Here is a 19016-nt window from a genome sequence, read left to right as displayed (position 1 = left end):
TTTGCCCTTTTTAGTTCAGGCATGGCATGGGGTGAGCTGAGCCATCCCTGCAGCAGGCAGCTCCTGCTCCCAGCCCCACTACCCTGCTCAGCCATCAGCCTCCCAGCACCGCAGCTCAGCCCCGTGCCTGGAGGGGCTGTGGGACAGAGGAGGGGCTGGGAAGAGGAGAAAAGCAATGCATGCATCATTCAGTGCCTTTGGCAGTTGTTTCCTTCTCCTGACGTTGTGCAGTGTGTGCTGTACTGTGCAGGAGATGCGATGGGGTCAGCTCCCTCCCTGCTGCAGACAGGTGGTGGCTGTAAGCCTTGATTTCTTCTCTTAATTAGGGTGTCTCTGTGTAAACCTCCAAGATCTCCTTTAAAATGCTGCTGATTATTAAGAAGCGCGCTCTGCTTGCAATACATTGTCGTGGCACTACTGCTGCCTTCTTGGAGAGGTGAAAAGCAATCTCTAACAGTTCTCCTCTAGTCTTTAGATTTTAAGTACTGTCAGGTTCTCTCTGCTTTAGCTTGGAATGTTTATATTCAGATGTTTACATTATTGCTGGAGATCCAATTTCTCCTTTCTTCTGCTCCCCTCGCACCCCCTTTAGGCTGTCCCCCCAGTGCACGGAGCTTGAAATGCTGTTAATACCTCTCGCTTTGCTGTTTATGATGCTGGGCAGTGGTGCATTCCAATTATCACAGCACGAGTAAAATAATACCCACCTCTTCACTTACATCCTATTACTGCACCTTGGAGGGCCCTGTCACTTAGATTGCTCAGGGGAATGTCAATGACTTGCAGCCCTTTGATTTGAAATACAAACTGGTGTGCAGCGATCTGAAAGGTACCCCGGGTTCTTTGGAATGGCCAGAGTGCGCCATTGTTCTTTAATTGCCATGCTCTGTTAGGCCCTGATTTTTACTTCTGTTCTTTCATCTATTCCCCAAACCGGTGGGAAGACAGTGATTTATTTTGGGCATCTGGTAACTTTTGAACCATTCGGGTAACAAAGCAAGGGAGCTGCATTGCTAGTGGGAATATCTAGAGGCTGGAACTTGACAATCCTTGAGGTCCCTTGCAATCCAAGCTGCTCTATAATTCTGTGATTGTAAATCTGAGGGTCTCCCCACAACGGAGCAATGTGAGAGACACCCAGCTTCACTGCAACCCCTCTCTTTTGCATGGTTTTTGCATGCAAATTTAAATGCACACCCAGTCACGTTGTTATTAACTGCCTTTATAGATATTTATCTTATTTAAGACCACCTCAAGCCTTTCCCAGGAGAGCAAGGACTATCAGCTCCATTGCTGTGCTGTGCTCAGCACAGAGAGCAGTGGGGACCAGCGGGGTTCCCCTCCCACCACCGCTGTGACACTTCTGTTCTCAGCTCCGTACTCTCAGTTCTCCTCCCCAGCACCCCCAGCTGCCACCGATGCTGATGGCTGCTGCATGCTTTCCTCACAGCTGAAGCAAACTCTGCTGCATTTCTGCTTCCTCCTGCAGGACAGATTTACTCGCTGCGGTGACCCTGTGATCGCCACATGTTAGTTACGCTAAAGGCAAGGCTCCTGATCTAATGCAACAGAAATCCATCAGATGCATATAAACGTTCTTCTTCTCCTAGTTTCATGAACGCATCCTGTTCTCCCCCTCACTGGTTCCGTGATCGAAGTTGGCCTGTTGGAAAAGAGCTCTCATGCAGTGTGTCAGGGTGGGCTCTAAAATACACACACCCTGACTGGGTTTCAGCAATTGCAATGGGTGGGAGCACAAAAGGGTGCTCTTGTCTGAAGGAGAGGCATTTGTGCATGGAGTAGGAGCCGGTAGCTGAAGCTCCAAAAGATAATCTCAGGTGCTGGTGTATGATTCCATTGAACATAGCCAGAGGTGTAGGCGTCTGCTCTGAAGCTGAAGAAAGAACTGTAACTTAGGGGAGTGGGGGAAAAAATAGCATTTCAGACAGTTTGTAAGTGCATTAAGTGTTAATGTGCTTAAGTGGTTAAGCAGCAGCAAATGTTGACTTTTTTCAAGCACAAAACAGGCAGGCTGGTGTATCAGAGTAACAGGAGACCTGAAGAAGTCTGTTCTGCTTTGGGGTTTGCAGGTTTGGCATTGCATAGCAGGAAGCTGAAGAGCTCAGAGGCAGGAAGAGGATTGCTGAGGTGCTGCAATGGAAGGATCCCTGGTGCCGGGCTCTGGCCATGGCTGCAGCACTGGGAAGGGGTCGGGGGTGCTGCTGTAACTCCCACAGCCAACACACTCAGATCACGTCGTATCTGAGCTCCAGCATCATGTTGAGTCGGAGATGACAGCAGCAGATCCACTTCATGAGTCATCTGCTTAATCCCTCTCCAGACAGAGGGCTCTTCCTTTTGTTATTAGTCAGTGTGTCAGCGCACTGCCTTGCTGTTAGATGTGCTGGTTGTTGTTTTCTTGTTGCCTAAATGAGGTCATTTTTTTCCCTGTGCTTTTGACTCTGTGGCAGTGGCATTTCCAGCCACGGTGAGGATTTCTACCTCTGTAGGTTAGCCGGGTTCATGCCATGCTCCAGCAGACTGCTGGGGAGGGGAACCTCCTGGAGGGAGAGCTGGCGAGGAGGTGTCCCACGAAGGAGCCGATCGAATCCATTGGGAATGGTAAGAGATGTCTGTGAGCTTTGCAATATGCTGGGCTGCTCCTTACAAATAACGCACAGTCTGTTGCTTTTGTGGCAGGGCAATGTAAGCCAAAGTCAGACCGTTCTCTGGCGGTCGCTAGGGCTGTGACCCAGGGAAGCTTTTCCAGTAGCTGTGAGAGCTGTGTGAAATTTCTGTCCTGAAATCCCATACCCTGTGAGATGCTCCGGGCTTTGCTGCCAGCCTGAAACCCGAGTTCAGCCTGTGAAGGTCTATGAAACTTTCAGGAGAAGGACGGGCAGTTTTTGTTTCAGCGCAGTTTTGCAGCGGTGCCATAGGTTCAGTTAAGTGCTGAATATGTGGAAATGAACTCCTTTCCTTCCATGCAAATGTTAATTTAGTTCGCTTTGTTTAGCTGCGATGGCAACACGGTTTTTGGAAGTGTTTTGTGTGCGTGAGTCATCAATATCTGAGTGATGTTTCTATTGTGCTCATATGCCAATGGTCCTAAAAAGCATCAGCAATTCATCTGTTCCAGCTGGGACAAGAAAGGCTGACAAACTGCAGTGCCACATCTAAAAGGGACTAAAAATGGAATCCTAGGGTATGTTTATTGCATTTTCGTGACTGCTGTGGTTAGGGACCGATGCCCCAGCACGTGGCAGTGCTTGGGATTGCTGCTGTGGGCTGTCTGTGGGGTGGATATGTGCTGCTCCAAAGGCTGTGCTGCAGGACCAGCCTGAAGGCTGTGTCGTGCTGTAGGGTGCTGGCAGCTGCTGGGTGCATGCACAGAGATGTCAGCTGCTGTAGCAATAGGGGTCAGTACCTTAGCTTAGGGACCAGTATATTCGTTTAGCAAAAGGAATCGGTGAGTGCTGGCTCTGAAACTTTCCAGGTTAGCTTTGCTTGGTGTGTGAACAGCCTTGGTTTTCTCAACGATCCTGCTTTGCAGGAGCACTGGAGTCACAACAAACAGCTTCTATCTCTGCATCCACCAGGTGCAAGGACTTTTTCCTTGCATTTCACATGCACTGTTTTGGGTTATAGTGCACAAAGACAGAAGGCTGCTCACATTGTGGCATAACAAGAAATGGAAATTTGCCCAACTGGGGAAAACAGACAAAGGTCGGCCAGAAGTCACCGTGATGAAGATGATGATGGAAAATTGGGGAGGAAGTCAGCAGTCTACGACCACCAGAGGTCCCCACCACGCATGCCCAGAAGGACGTTAGCGTATATTAATGATGTATTGGAAAATAATGAATATGTATAGCAATGTACTGCATATGTAAGTCTTAACCTGTTACATAAAACTTGAACTCTGAGGGCACGTTCATGGTGCTTATCATGAGGAATAAAGGAATGCTGGCTTTCTAACACCACACTGGGGTTAGAGGGTTCTCTTCCCAGATTTCGGATGACAGGAGCAGTCAGTCCTGCAGGCTGAGGTGATGAGTGAGGAATGCTCAGGATGGAAGTTCAGTCCATCACTACACAGAGTGCTCTGCCCACCGTGGGTTGGGTTGCTATTGCAATTTTCACCCTCTGTTTTCAACACATCCACCCTGGGGAGCAGCAGTGCCCTGCCTGGTATCCCACACTGGTGCCAGTTGCTGCCCAGCACCTGATGCAGCTGAGCTGAGCTGCCTGCAATTGGTCCAGAGGGAAAGGAGAAATAAGAACCTTCTGCCCCATGCCTTTCCCATGGAGGTGTGCCCTGACTGGCCTCTCGTCATCAGCTCCTCCCGCTGACAGGGAAGGAGATTGAGACAGAAAGGTTCTTAAGGTCAGCACCATCTATTCAAAGCAAGACTAGAAGGCCTGACCTTTTTCAAATGGTAAGCACTGTCAGTGCTCCCATTGGGATTTTTCCCCAGGTGACTGCTTAAATGTCACTAGTGGTAAACCAGGGGACTGGAACCACTGTGAACTCCTTTGTTTCCTTCATGAGACGTCACTGAGAGCTTCTAATGAGATGATATATTTTCCTAAAGTTGAAAGGATACTGGAGAAGGGGAATATAAATACATTTTCCCTATCGTATCCATTTTGTGCAAACAAAGTTTGAGATGTTGTCTGTCTTTAGCAATGCAAAAGAGACATCTTGTATGGCTGCAATTAACGCTCCAGCAATAACTCAGTGGCATACATTCCTTGTGTTTATTGATTAGTGAACAAGCCCCCTGGGGTTTACATGGCTTCCAACACATTTGGTTCCAGCTGAATACCTGCAGCGTGCATTGATCTAAGCGTGCGATTTCCCCTCAATATCAGCCTTCCTCTCCTACTGCATCGCAGCTGCATGCGCTCATGTAGCTGTGCAAAACCAAGTGGCTGAAAATGAAAAATCACCATGTGAAAAATGAAAGGGCACCTGTTCCAGTCTCTGCTGGCATCCATGAGCCCTCTGTCATGTCGAGGTTACACCTGCATAATTCACTTCCCTGCAATAGAGTGACTCCTGATTTCTATTTGTGTGTGAGGAGAAGCTCAGGTCCCTTGGGGGCAATGGCAGCTCAATGCTTCAAAGCATCAGGTCCAGAAAAGGACCTGATAGCAAAGTTCAAAGCGAATGGATGCTCACTTCTTCGCAGCTTTGGTTTTCTTTGTGAACGTACCTACAGATTGCTGCACAAGCATTTCCAGTATAGGTGTGGCTGCAGTCATTCCTGCTCCTTCTTTTGAAGGTACACACGCTTACAAAAGAGCAGGATGTGAAAGCTGATGAACATGTCTGAATGGACACACAGTGACCGGCTGAAGGTGGAGGGTGATGGGAGGAGCTGCTCAGCTGGATGAAGGCTTCAGCTGGGTGGGAGCTGGGAGGTGCACCTTGCTATGGATGTATGTGTGGCAGGGAGCTTCCAGGGTGGAGATGAGGACAAAGAGGATGGCTGCTGAGGAGGAGGAAGGCTGCAGGAAGAGGGTGCTACAGCTGTGGGAGTAATGAGCTGCTGCTGTCAGCTCCTCAGCCTCTGAGCAATTTAAAAGTTGATACTGGAGTATTAAATGGCATGTGGCAAGGAGGATGGAGTTGCAGGTGAGTTTTCAAGCCAGAGTTATGGTGCGGGCTAATTCTGCAGTTCTATTCATAGCTGAATGGTAGAAGAGCATAGGCTGCATGTGGGGGAGTGAGAAGAAGCTGATAAGGAAATTAGCGAGCATTAATGCATCCATGATGGAGAATTCTTACAGCTGCATGTTGTGCATTTTTCCTTGCCTTGTGCCAACATTTAACCAATCTCTTGCAGTAGCAATAGTAGAGAAGGCCGTGGCAGGTCTGAGGCGCCAGTCTGGGCTGTGTCAGCATTGGTAAAAGGCAGAGCTGAGACATGCACAGCAAGAGGGGTGGGTGCAGAGAGTGAGGAGGGCTTTGCCCCAAGCCCAGCCAGCCCTGCTTGCCCTGAGCAACGCCAGCTGTTGCTTTGGATTGCAGACTAAGAGGCTGTTTCCAAGGTTCATTAGGCTCTCGCCTATTAAGGGCTTTAAAAACTCAGGTCAGGACCTTGAAACAGATCTGCAGTCTGCGAGGGAGCAGAGATGTGTGTTATCTGCACAACGAGGAGAGTGGTTCTGGGTCATCTCTGCATGGATGGGTGCATGCAGCACAGCAGTGTAAACTGACTGAGGGCATGGAGGTCTGCTAGCTCAGGGCAAGGCGGAGCAAACTGCCCTTAGTCCTGCTTGTGTACAGAGCTGCAGGCAGATGTGGGAGGATGCTCTGACACTGCCCACGCTGTGCTTCGTCAGCTGCATTTCCAGGGCTGTCAAGGCAGAGTTAGTGCAATTACCGAAGTGTTCTATTTTCTTGTCGGAGGGTTGCACATATTTATTTTCATTCAGGACATGCTTTCCCCGGAAAGTTGCTGCTAAGAACCAAGACAGTTCCTGATATCCAACCACTGCCTTTCTGATCTTTCCTTGTATATTCCCATAGGCCATGTGAGTGGCAAACTCTGCTCCTTAAAGCCTTAGAAATGAAGCCCAACAGAAACCAGTCTCAGCTTTGGCCAGAAAGATTTCAAGGTGAATCCCAAATACCATTGGAAGATGTGTCTGCGTCCGACAGCATCCATTGCTTCCCTGATGTTCTGGAAGCAATATCTAACAGGAAGAATACTTGCTCAGCAGTGCTGGCTCCCAGTGGTCCCACAAGGAGGGCTGCCTGCTCTCTGGTGCAGCAGAGGCTCCAACAAGAGGCTGTCTTGCAGCTTGCAGAACCCATCACAGCTCCGAGGAGGCCCCAGGCACTGCCTGCCACCATCCTCTCCTGCAGCCACACAGCCGCTCACGTCCCAGTGAGTGCAAGATCTCCATCAGTGCTCTGATGTCTGGATGGAAACTGGGACTGCAGCTCATGCATATACAGACAGAGCTGCTGGGCCAGTAATTCTTCTGTCTCTTTTTCTACTTCTAAGATGTAGCACTGAATGGAGTCTCTGGAAATGGAAGGTCCGGGCTTCAGGAGCAGGGTGATGATTTGGAATGTGTGTGGTTCTCCCCTCATTGCAAAGGTGGAAGGGGCTCCATCGTTCGGGGGGAAATTCCAGTTTGGGGTAATGCAAATGGAAACACCATGTGTGTCTTTTTTCATTCAAATTACATACAAAAAAATTTTGATACGAGTCATGAGCAAAGGCAGAACAGAGCCTGGAGTCTTTAATCTTTAAAATCTATTTTACATGATTAAAAGGATCCTGCCTGGAGAAAAGCAAGACTGGCTATTTATATCTCCATTCTTCTCCCCCCCCCCCCCTCTTTTTTCCTCAGAAAATACTGTGCAGTCTTTCACATCTGAAAGACCACGGCTGGCTGCCATTAATTTTAATGCTAAATCCTCATCAGCATTTCAAAACATTATGAAAATGTCGAAGAAACTGTCTTCTAGTAGCTTGAAAATATTGCAGGCAGCAACCTAAATAATACTTTAAGTGCCCTGGTAAGTACAAGAGCACATGCTGGAAAGGAAAAGAGAAAAAGAAAAGGCTTTAGACCACCACGCAAACATCACTTCTACAAAGCAGGCGTAAATGGATTGCAGGATTTCATGGATGCTGAGAGTTTGAATTACTGACTGAGCTGCACCTCTCTTACAGAGAACATGGCTTTTTTTTTTCAGGGAATGCATCAAATATTGAATGCTGCTGTTTGCTGTGCAATCTGCTCTGTGGACAAGTGCATAAATAACCCTACATGTAGGGTCCTGTTTTGGCCAGCAAATGCAATTAAAGGCATGGAATATGTCATGGACTGTAATATTAGTGCTCTATCCTGCTGCATTTGCAAAGATGATGGATGCCAATTAAATTGAAATCAATGGCCACGGGCTAAGCAAATGATGACTCTGATCAAAGCATTCCTCCTTAGCAAAGCAGTAAATCGGTTCCTAAACTGAAATTCATGTTCTTCATGGCTCTGCTTAAAATTAAGCACGTGCTTAAGAAACTTCCTGTTTAGGGAAGAGTTGGAAAATGCATTTTGGGGTTTAGTTTTTAACTGGGGGTGTATCCATGCTTACCTGGCTCTGTGTGGCTGGCATTTATAGGGACAGTGACACACAGGCCAAATGTCAGTGGGGCTTCAGGACACGCTCTTGCTGTCTCACACTTGGTTGTATTTATAGCAGTTTAGCGGGATAGGAAACAGTACCAGGATTTGAGAAGTGTGTGCTATGTCTGCTTTCTTTCAGGATGAGGCTTTTCCTGAAGTTTGCCCTTTAGTTTTTCCCAGCACTAAGTGGGACAAGCACCATCTCTAAGCAAACACCATTAAAGACTCGACTTTGCTGGGAAATCTCAGGCTTTGCTGGAAAAATGCACCATCAAAGTCTGAGATGGGAAACTTTCAGCCCCTGTGCTCCTTTTTCTCTTGTTGATTAAATACCAGGTTGAAGTATCATCAGTATCGTGGATCCTGAAGAATACATGAGAATGCACTCGAGGTTAGAAAGCTTGTCTTTTATTCAGTGGGATGTTTTTTGTTGTTGTTGTTGTTTTTAAAGCCACTAGACTGTTCTTGAAATGAATCACTGAGAGGGTGAGATGGAGGCTGGAGGTTCATGCTACATTTTCATCACCGGCTCCTCTCAGCCCAGGTACGCTGTCAAGCCTCACCTCCCAGGAGCACTTTTCTTCCTGCGTGGTTCTCAGAGGTGGCATTATTAACGTTGATGGCTATAATTGACTACAAAGAACAGACCTTTAGTCCCCACCTGATCTTTGGGAGTGTTTATAGGCTGAGGGCCTGACCAGACTGCAGCCTAACTAGCACTGCACTTGACAAATATTGTCATGCCTAAACAGGAGATAAGGCTTCTGCTAAGACAAGCAGCAGGCCTGGGGGCACCTCACACTCAAATAGGAAAGTTAGGAACCAATATTCTCTTCTGCACTCAAAGTGGACTTTGAGGGAAGTCAGATCTGAACACAGCACAGAACACTTTGTCCTTTTCCTGTAGATGCTCACCATACCCATCACTGCCACCCAAGCTCTCAAAATGCATCCAGAGGTGAGCAGCACATCACAGCCCTTTTAGGATGGCTGTGATGCATGATGTTGCTTATTAGCAAGGTCCCAGGGAGAACTACAGCAGATGTGTGCTGTTCTGCCTCCTCTGCAGGGAGGATCTGAGCTGCCAGGGCAGTGTTTTATGTAACTATCACCTAGCTGCTTTCACCTGAGTGCTGTTAAACTGTTAATATATCAGGGGAAACTGCTCCGGGAGAGTGTACCAGGGCTGCCTAAATGAGGTAGTGGTGTTATCCTCAGTAAAAATATTATTATTGTTGTTAAATGTTCCCACCAGATAGTTGGACAGCTTGCATTACAGCAGCAAAGCTAACATTTCATTATAGGAAGATATATATTCATAATGGATTGCAATTTACCGAAATACACAGAGGGCCCCAGATTTGTCAGTGTGCATTTGCTCTGCAAGAAATACATCTCACTAAAAAACAGATGTCAAAATTAACAGTAGAGCTTCTGCAGCACAGGGAAGAAAGCTGACATTTCAGAACTGGTAGTCCAGCTGTGCTAACGGCATCAGGGAGTCTTTGTGTTATTAAGTACCAGCTTTAGCAGTGGAATTGCATTAGGAGTTTCTTTAAATTGTAAGTGGTGGGAAATCACCGCGCTGTGTTGGGGACAACAATTGCAATCAGGTGAGATCCTGGGTCCTTCTTCGCCCTCCACTTTTCTTCTCTTTTTATTCACTTGCTGTTCTCCACTGTGGTAGAATTTCCACTGGTTGTAAGGACAGCTTTGACTCTGAGGAAATGGCAGGGGATGGCTGGCAGGTCATGCTTTGCAGGTGTGTGAGATGGGACTCAAAGCTCCTGTAAACGTCTGAGTAACCGTTCCGAAACACAATGTGTTGGTTAATCCCTGCCTGCGTTCTGGTGTGCTTTGTCTTCCTGGTGATTTCACCATAGGGTGTGGAGACAGGAGGGTCCACTTAGGAAAGCCTGTGGGTGTTGGGCACAGCGCTGCCATGCAGGGATGGAGAGAAGGAGGATCCTGAACTCAGAATCTGTGCTCTGCTTCACACGTGACTGCTCAAGCAACGTTCACAAAGTGTCCTTTGAAACAGCAGCTGTCTGTCTTATCTTCCTCTGAAAGATACGTAATTATGAGTATGTTATAATGATTTCTTAAAAAAAGCAACAACAAAAAACACCTCTAAAGAGCAATTGCTTTTTGGTGCGGGAGGTATTTAAACAGCAGTACCTTGAATTGATTGAAAAGAGCTGCAGAGATAACGCGGTTGTGGAGCTCATGATTTGCACTCGTGATGAAAGGCTGGAGGGGTTTCTGATGGGGACCACACGCTGCACCCGTAGCTCTGAGATGGTGTTCACAGCACAAAGAAGTCTGTGCTGGTTAAAAAAAATACAAGCAAAGCAAAACAAACCAATATGTTCATTGCTGGGGGCAGCCAGGATCACTGCTAGGCTGGTTGTAGGGATGTGTTTGCTCCATGATGGTGAGTTGGGGCAGTTGGTTATGCTGGGATGCCCCATAGGAGAGCCTGCTTCTCACAGATACTCTGCATCTTCTGTTCATTCATGTCAACTGTATTTCTATGCTGACTGAAGGGTTTTTAATGTCATGCCACTGTCAGATTTGCATTTCTTCTGCAGACTGTTTTTCGAACTAACCCAAGTGAAAAACAGATTTCTTCCAGCTGGGCAGGAAATCTCTAGAATCTGCTGTCCCAGCCAACAGGCAACGCTGGCAGGGCCTTGGATCACAGAAGAAGCTGCATCTGACCAGCCAGCCCCTTCCATGCCATTCTCTTTGTTCTTTTCAGCATGGGGACATAGCAGCGGTGCAATGTGCCTCCCTGCTGCAGTCTGAGTGCCTTTAGTTCCACCTCTGCTCCAAGTCTGACTTCTTCCTGCCTTCAGACTGGGGTCTCAGCAGCTGAATCCTCATCTCCGAGCAAGTACTGACAGCCCCCTCGTGTTACGTTTTGTAAACACTAATTTGTGACAACTCCTGTGGCTGGAATCAAAGAGCTGGAGTTAAAGTAATAATACCACCGCTAAAGTGAATGTCAGAGAAGAAAACATCTGTCAGCCAATGCTGAATGGAGAGAACAGTGAGCATCTTCTGGGAGAAGTTTCTAACGAGGAGGTGCTGGGGAAGCAGTGTTGCCTTCCTGGCCTGGAGCTGTTGTCCCCGTCACCTGCCTGGCCAGGCAAGGGAGGAGCATATCACTGTGCTCCCTCTCTTTTGTGTTTTGCCCAGCTGCACACATAAGAAGGGGGATGGCCTGGATCCTGCAGGTGTTACTGTGAGCTACAGTTGTGTAGCCCTCTGCCACGTCTGATAATGGCCCAGTGCTGTGTGGTCACACAGTTTTCCCTGTCCCTTAAAGCATACAGTTTAACAGTCAGGACAAGCTATTTTCTTATATTATGACTGCAATATATTGTCTTTTCCTATTCGTCTACAGCCGCAGGAGCGGCTGCTCTGGAGCTGGTGGAAGTGTGCCAGCTCACCAGCTGGATCCCTGACCTGCGCTTGGCTGCAGAGAAGCAACATCAGGGTCAGGCTCTGTGGTGCACAGGGATGGGCACAGCTGTCCTGGTGGCACAGTGGTTCCAGCAACAGGGATCAAGAACTTGCCCACATCAGCACAGCTGCACTAATGCAGCTAATGGTAGCAGGAGGGGTTGGCATCGTGGAGCTGCTTGCACATCTGGGGGTCAAGGTCTACTTTGGATTGGAAAATGCACTTTTGGATCTCTTTATTCCTTATACGATTAGGAGATACCTGAGAATTCCCCCTAAGTCAGGATGCTTCCACAGTGGTAATATTTAGTACCGGTTCTGGCATATTTCTTTTGGCTCCCTGATTAGACAGAGTGCCAAGCTGTCCTTTGCGGCCTTAATTATCACAGCTCCAGGCCAGAGCTGCCTGCTTACTGCATAATCCCATGGCCTAGAGTGAACCCTGGAAATGCTTAATTAAATGACATTCCGCAACAGATTAAAGAGTCAGAAGCCCAAGATAAAGGAAAAGGGAGATGGTGGCTGTAGGAGTTGCAGGTGCTCTTCCCTTTCAGGCTCTTGGCTTTGATTATTTCACCTTGAGTACATTAGAAGTAGCAGCACGAGTTGATAGGTGCTGCACTTCTACACTTAGCTTCTCATATGTTCTATGCAAAGTGGCTCTGAAGTCAAGGGTGGTCACCAGCTTGGGCACTGACAAGCCCTTGCCTATCTGTCTTTGATATTAAAAAGAAAACCAAAAGCTCCCTGTGTAACAAACTAGTGTGGATTTACTTGGAACAGGGATGATCAAACTGTGCTGTGGATTCCCCTGGGAGCCAAAGCCTGCATCTAACCACAGCAGATCAACATACGAATACAAATGTTGTAGGTACTGTTGCACTACACCCATTAGGGCTCAAGCCTTCAGCAAATCTCTCTGCAGCAAAAAGATGACAGTGAGCAGGGAATGTACAGGATTCTAAGTGCATCCCCTTCAGGAGCCAGTCCGTAAAGGCTGTTACCACTAATGCTGTGTTTTTATCATATTACTCTTCAATTACTTGTTCCAGCAGTTCTCTTGTCTTGGCTGAATGAGTGGGCTGTGCAGAAGCTGACCTGGAGTGATTTTCCCCTCTGCAAAGAGAAGTGGATCAGAGGGGGACGTCATGATGCTTCTGGGGGTTGATTTGTATGCTTTGTGTCCTCCTCCAGTCCTGCAATGCAATTTCAGCAATTAAACCGCGGGAGGGGAATGACTTAAATGTTCCTGCTCACACCAGGTAGATGCTGGTTAATAAAGTATGGAGGGTGAGGATGCTCCTGACCTAATCCCCAGAGTGCATTTTGCCCACAACAGGAAGATTTGGGTGAGTGGAGGCAAGGCTTTTATTTTTGTTCCTCATTTGATAGCTGAAGTAAGGAGGATTATTTCTGAATGATGTCAGCTAAGCTGTGCGAGGGAGTGTAGCGCATCATTTCCTTCTCTCCACAACAGCGAAGACTGTTTTGCTGAGCGGGGCTATTCAGGTGGTGGTTCAGAGCTGTTAGTAGCAGGGCTGGGCAGCTGCCCGTGCTCTGCAGGCATTGTACTTCAGCTGCTGCCCCACAGCTGTGCCCAGCAGGGCACACACCAGCATCACACCAGCCCCAAGCCTCAGCTTGGCTGGGCTTCATCTGTAGGTTGAGATTCTTCCGCAGAGAGCAGTCATCTGCCTGAATGCCCCACAGCTTCGCTGAGCACAGCGCACTTATCAACATTAACATTTATCAGCTTCTATCGTGGCGGCTTTTCTTCTTGCAAATGCAAAGCAGAGGAGTTTAAAAGAAGCTAGTGGTATCTTACAGCAAAAGCTTCTTTTTAGGTATTCCGTGGAGGAATAACCTGTGGCAATGCACAGAATCACAGAACAGTTTGAGTTGGAAGGGACCTTTAATATCACCAAGTTCCAACCCCCTGCTATGTGGCATTTTTATTTACCTATAGGTGTTTTGTGCTCGGAGCCAACAAGTCTGCACTGATTCCTATTCAGAGCCTTATAAGTGATAAAAAGCATCAGCGCTGGTTGTTTTTTGTTGTTGCTGTTGGTTGGGGTTGGTTTTTTTTTTTGTATTTACTGTTGTTCCTGCAAACAAACAGAATGCCCATCTTGTTCCAGCACCAAGCCTGGTTCTGTCATGCGATGACATCCACTGCTTCCTGTGCCACCTCTGAACTGTCCTGCAGCACGTAGCCCCTCTCACCCTCAGGCTGGGCACAGAACCCAAGCCAAACCCTGGGAGTCTTGCCCTGGTTAACCTGCACAAAGCTTGTGTGCATACAAACCAGGACTGCCCTCAGTCACAAGCAAAGCCCCGTACTGCACACAGCACCACTGCAGACCCCATCCGAAGGCCTCCTTTGCAGCTGGAGCAATATAAAAGCCTTTGGATCAAGTCTTTGTCCTTGAAAGTGCTTCTTTGAAGTTCTGGGCCTTCACGTGTCCTCCAGACTTTCGTTTAATGTAGTATTTTGTTTTGGTAGGTTTTTGTGAGATTTCAGGTACAATTTCAATAAGCCGGGGATCTATCGAAGCATAAAATATTTGCTTGAGTCTTAATCAGTCCAAACCACTCTCTGAAGAAGGAAGTGCAGGGGCTGTTGAAGCAGGCCAGGCTCTTACAGGGCAGCAGATGTTTCTCTTTATTGTCAGAACAGCCATCTTTATTAAATACCAAAGAAAGCCTTATAAATCCGGGAAGGCGGTGCAGTCCATGTGGAGGACACCTCTTCCCCAGGGAGAGCAGCCTTTCTGTAAGCCCGTGGTTCTTCCTGCTGATCCCTCAGTGGTGTTGCCATGACATGAAAGCAGATGGGAAAGTGGAATGTTTAACCATGAAAGCCATGTTTAACCAGTGTTTAACCTGACAACAGGAGAAGCAAAGGCGGGAGCAGAGCCAGGAGAGCACAGCTCCTTCGGGGTGAGCCGGAGAGTGGTAGTGGTGATGGGTCCGGTGCTTTCCAGTAGTGGCATCTTCTGCTTTGAAGAAACAAGAAGATTTCATGGATTAATAAAGGGAAGACTATGACGGACTGAGCAGAGTGTGCCAGTCTGAGCAGCTGGTCTGTCTGAACCAGGTAACGTCCGTAGATACGGCGTTAATTTAATTCTCAGTTGAAATACTCCAGAGGAAATGTCAGATCGATAATGTAGAAAAGGGCAAAGATTTGCTAAGCCTGGCTGACTTGTGTATGTTAACTAATGTGAGATGGATAACGGAGAAATACGGAACATTAAGGTGAATAAGCACAATTGCTGCAGGTGTCTGAAAAAACAACTGGGGAAGGCACTGTGTGACTCAGAGCACAAATAACAGCCTTTCTCTTGGGGCCTTTGCTCTGGAGAAGTGTGCATGGGTGTAGCTACACCATTGTCACTGCACCATCACAAACCCCTGGTCCTGAGGCATGTTTGGAAAAGCGCTGACATCGCTGCAGTTTGTCCCCATCCAGAGCTGCGGTGATGTCCAAGTGGTTTGTTGTGGTGGATGTGAGCTAGAATGGACTGAATGCTGCAGTCCTTTAAGTGGGAATGCTCCAAGGGACAAAGCTCCAGCTGGCTGCTATGGAGCCAAGGGACTGCTTGGCTCAGCTGCAGAGTGGTGCTGGGATGCCAGCTGGGCAGTGACAGACAGGGACTGACCCTGTGTCATGGTTTTGTAATGTCTAGGTAACCTGTGACACCCTGCTGGGACAAGGAGGGTCAATTGGGGATGGGAGCGCTGGCTCCCGATGTCAGTGGCCTCCAGCTGGGCTGCTCCCTGGTTTCTTTCTACTGCTTGCAGAGGAAAGCAAAGAGCTGATGGTGATGGAACTGCTCTGTGTTGGAAACGAAACAACAGCCTGTGGTGGTCTGAATCAGTTCCCTTCTTTCATGTATTTGACTCAGAGCTGAGTATTTCAGAGGCTCGGAAAGAGAAGGCTGATTTCAATGGGCAAAGGTCACAGCAGCTGGAAAGAGAGGGGAAATGAAAGGCATGGGCTTGGCTGTTTTCTCTGAACCAGCTTCACCCGTTCCTGCTTACAGTCTCAGCAGAATAATAACCGATACTAAGCAAAGCCAAGAAATGAAATTAACACATGCAAAATTACATTACAGCTGTGTCAGGAGCCCTGGTGCCATGTGGTGCTAGCAATGTCTGGTGCACAGGGCAAGGAGCGAGGAGCAGCTGGAGGCCAGGAGCAAAGCATCCCACTGCTGTCCCCAGGCACATACCCATGGGGCCACCTCTGCCCAGCCCTGCTCCATGTCCCAGCGTGCTGTAAATCCAAGGGTAAGAGCTTCAGCACCTGTGGCTCTGCTGTCACAAAGAAGTCTTGCACAGAGAAAGGAGATTAATACGAGTATTCCCATGATGTGGTTAACAACATCATTTACTTCAGAGGCTCTTGGGACAGTGCTGACACTCGCTTTAGCAGCTGAAGTGTTTAATGTGTGCTCCAAGACATTCTCTAAACACTGATAGGGCTGAGTGACACAAATGTATTTGCTGAGCATTTTAGGGTTAGCACACACTGCAGTAATTGGGAACACTGGAAGCAGTCCTGTACAAGTATCATGATGCTGTGAATGCTCATAATTATTAAATACATCACAAATTTCCCTCCCTGTGTTTTTCATACCTCCTTTCTCAAAGTATTACTCACATAATTTTCCCTTTGAAAGTCATTACAAGTGAATCATCTCCAGCTCGAGAGCACAAACGTGGCCAAGTGTTTGTTCTGCTCACAGATGGGCAATTCTAAGCGCAGGGCTTGACCTTAAGGAAGTCCCCGAGCAATGCTGGCAGATAAGCCCTGACCATACACTGCAGGTCCCTGCAGTGTCGTGACTCAGAGGCAGATCTCTCATTAACACATGCCTGCTTGTTGCTGTGGGCCGTCACATCACGCTGCCCCACAGCTCACAGCTGCTGGGCTGAGAAATAGGGAAGCACCAATTTGTTCCCATAAGCAATGAAGCGATGTCACCATGTGCTACTCCAAGGGGAGAAATAAAAGCGAGCATCCCTGGGCTCAGCTGGAGGATAGGAGTGGGGCTGAGGTTCCTGTATTGGTAGGATTTGCTCTTTGGATCCAATTCTATTTTTTTTCCTTGGCACTCAAGTTCAACAAATCCATTCTGCAGCAGCAGCTAATGGAGGGCGGTGTGTGCGGTGGGTGAAAGCTGCTTTGTTGCCTGCTGCTAATCGGAGCCGTTTTGTAGCCTCTTTGAATGCTTTTGTCTTGAGTTTTGTTTTCAGTTCAGGTCTCACCGCAACTCTCACATGGTTTCCTGGCTGGCAGAGTAATCTCCGAGCTCAGCAAGCAGGAGGCTTACAGCTTGAGTGTGAGCAGGTGAGGGGAACCACAGGGCAGAAACCTGGGCTTTGGGTTCAGGCTTTGTAATATCCCTGAACAAGTCTGATGGAGTGGCTTAGCATTGCATCTTGTTGGGCAGAAAGTAAGGATAATTAAGTGCCATTAGCCTTCCTGTTCCAGCTGAAGGAGCTCTGCCAGCAGGCTGGGTGGCCAGCCCCTCTCCTCCAGTGCTGGGGTCAGTGTAGGGTGCTGGCACTGCTTGTGCTGCTCTGCTTGGGTCCAAGGCAGTCATTAATCTGCCTCTTGGTTGATTAGGGTTAATTGAGATCTGTGAGGTGCTTAGAGGCTGTGGTGATGAGCACTGTGATAAATGGAGGCAGTGGAAGTGTTGATGTTTATGGGAAATATAGGGGGGAGGGGGGGAAATATTGGAAACTACTTCATAAATAAAAATGATTCCTGTCTTTTTATAAGAGAATTTTAAAACCGATTATTGGCAACAGCCTTACATTTTTCTACACTTTTTAACAAAACCCTTCTCTTTCACTCTGTATCTGATGGCAAAACAGACCAGAACAAACACCTTCTGATAAGCGCCATGTGTTTGCCAATAGTTTAAACAAACACCTGTGAGCTCTAGCTTCAATATTTGCCTTCAGAGGTTGCAGAGGACAGCAGCTGTGGTGCCCACCAGGCATGAAGCCCCAGGGGAAGAGGCACAGGGCCTGAATGGGAATGGCAGTCCCTCGTGCAGAAGTTAAGGCTGCAGCTCATTTTCTAGCAGTGAAGTGCAAACCATGCAGCAGGGCTGGAGAGAACAGGATTGGTTACCAAGAGGCTCATGGAGAACAGAGCGTGGTTAAAATGCAGATTTGATGCTCAGGGAGCTCTGCAGGAATGTTTGTCTGAGATGTCCCTTTGGATGGCAGGGGAAATGGTGTGTATGCATGTTGGTGTTTGTCTCTGGTTTGCTTTCTGGTGAAATGGGAACTGGGGAGCTCGAAGTTTGTGTAATTGAAGCGCAAGTCATTATGCCGTAATCTAATGGCTGCTGGTGTTACAGTAGGTGCCAGCAGGTAAAATGCCTCGCTACGGCTTTGCTACAGCCATACTGGTAGGCAGCTTCCCTCATGGTGGGCAGTGGGCATGCCAGCAGGACCAGGTCTGCATGGCCACCACGTACCCAGCCCTGCTGTGCTGCGGAGTCCCCTGTGTCCCCAACGGGCTGCCACCCCATTGCCTCTTCTCACCCCATGGCCCCATCGGGCACCAGGAAAACCAATGTGCTTTCCTCTTTGGGCAGAGGGGTAGGGAAAAAAGAAGTCACGAGCTGCTTTCCCTTGGAGCTAAAATAACACACTGAGGATGCAGCTGTGGTTCAGAGGGGGGTTATTTTTATTTTTTTAATACACCACTGGGAGTTCAAACAATGTGTCAGCAATACGTCACCTTCGGTAGAGAGCGGCTTCCCTCCCCACCCTCTCTCTTTTTCTTTTTTTCTTGTTTTTTTTTTTTTTTTTTTTTTTTTTTCTTTCATTTGGAGAAGTATTTTAGTCATTCCATGGCAAACGCAGAGCTCATTTGGATAAAAGCCTCTGCTGTGACATCCACAGCCTGAGTGTGCGAAGTTGTTTGTTCCAAAGCAATAGGCTGGGAGAATTTATCGAGCAGACAGTCCCCCCCGCGCCTCCTGTGTAAATTAATGAAATGGATGTGCTGTGGCACTTGTTAAAAAGCAATAAATCCTCTCCCTCATGCTTATTGCTTAGCAGGTGAGGGGGAAAAGCGTGTCGCAGCTTACCCCAGAGGCGGGGTGGCTGGAGGAGCTCTGCATCCCCAGCACCTCCAGTGCCAAGAACCAGTGGGGGTGGGCATGGGGTGGGCTGGGGGATCTGGAGCAGCCCAGCCCCTCCTGGGATCTCTGGGCATCGCGGTGCATTTTGACATGTGGTTGTCAGTGTGTGGTGGTGCCTGAGCATCTTGATGCTGTGCAAATCCTGATTAAACAAACGTGGTGTGCTGGTGGTGTTTTGTTTTTTTATTTTAATCCCCATATTGCCAGGATGTGGTAAAGCTG

The sequence above is a fragment of the Excalfactoria chinensis genome, chromosome 16, assembly GCF_039878825.1.
Source record: "Excalfactoria chinensis isolate bCotChi1 chromosome 16, bCotChi1.hap2, whole genome shotgun sequence".
In the NCBI taxonomy this organism is placed as follows: domain Eukaryota; kingdom Metazoa; phylum Chordata; class Aves; order Galliformes; family Phasianidae; genus Excalfactoria; species Excalfactoria chinensis.
Note: the sequence above shows the minus strand (reverse complement) of the source record.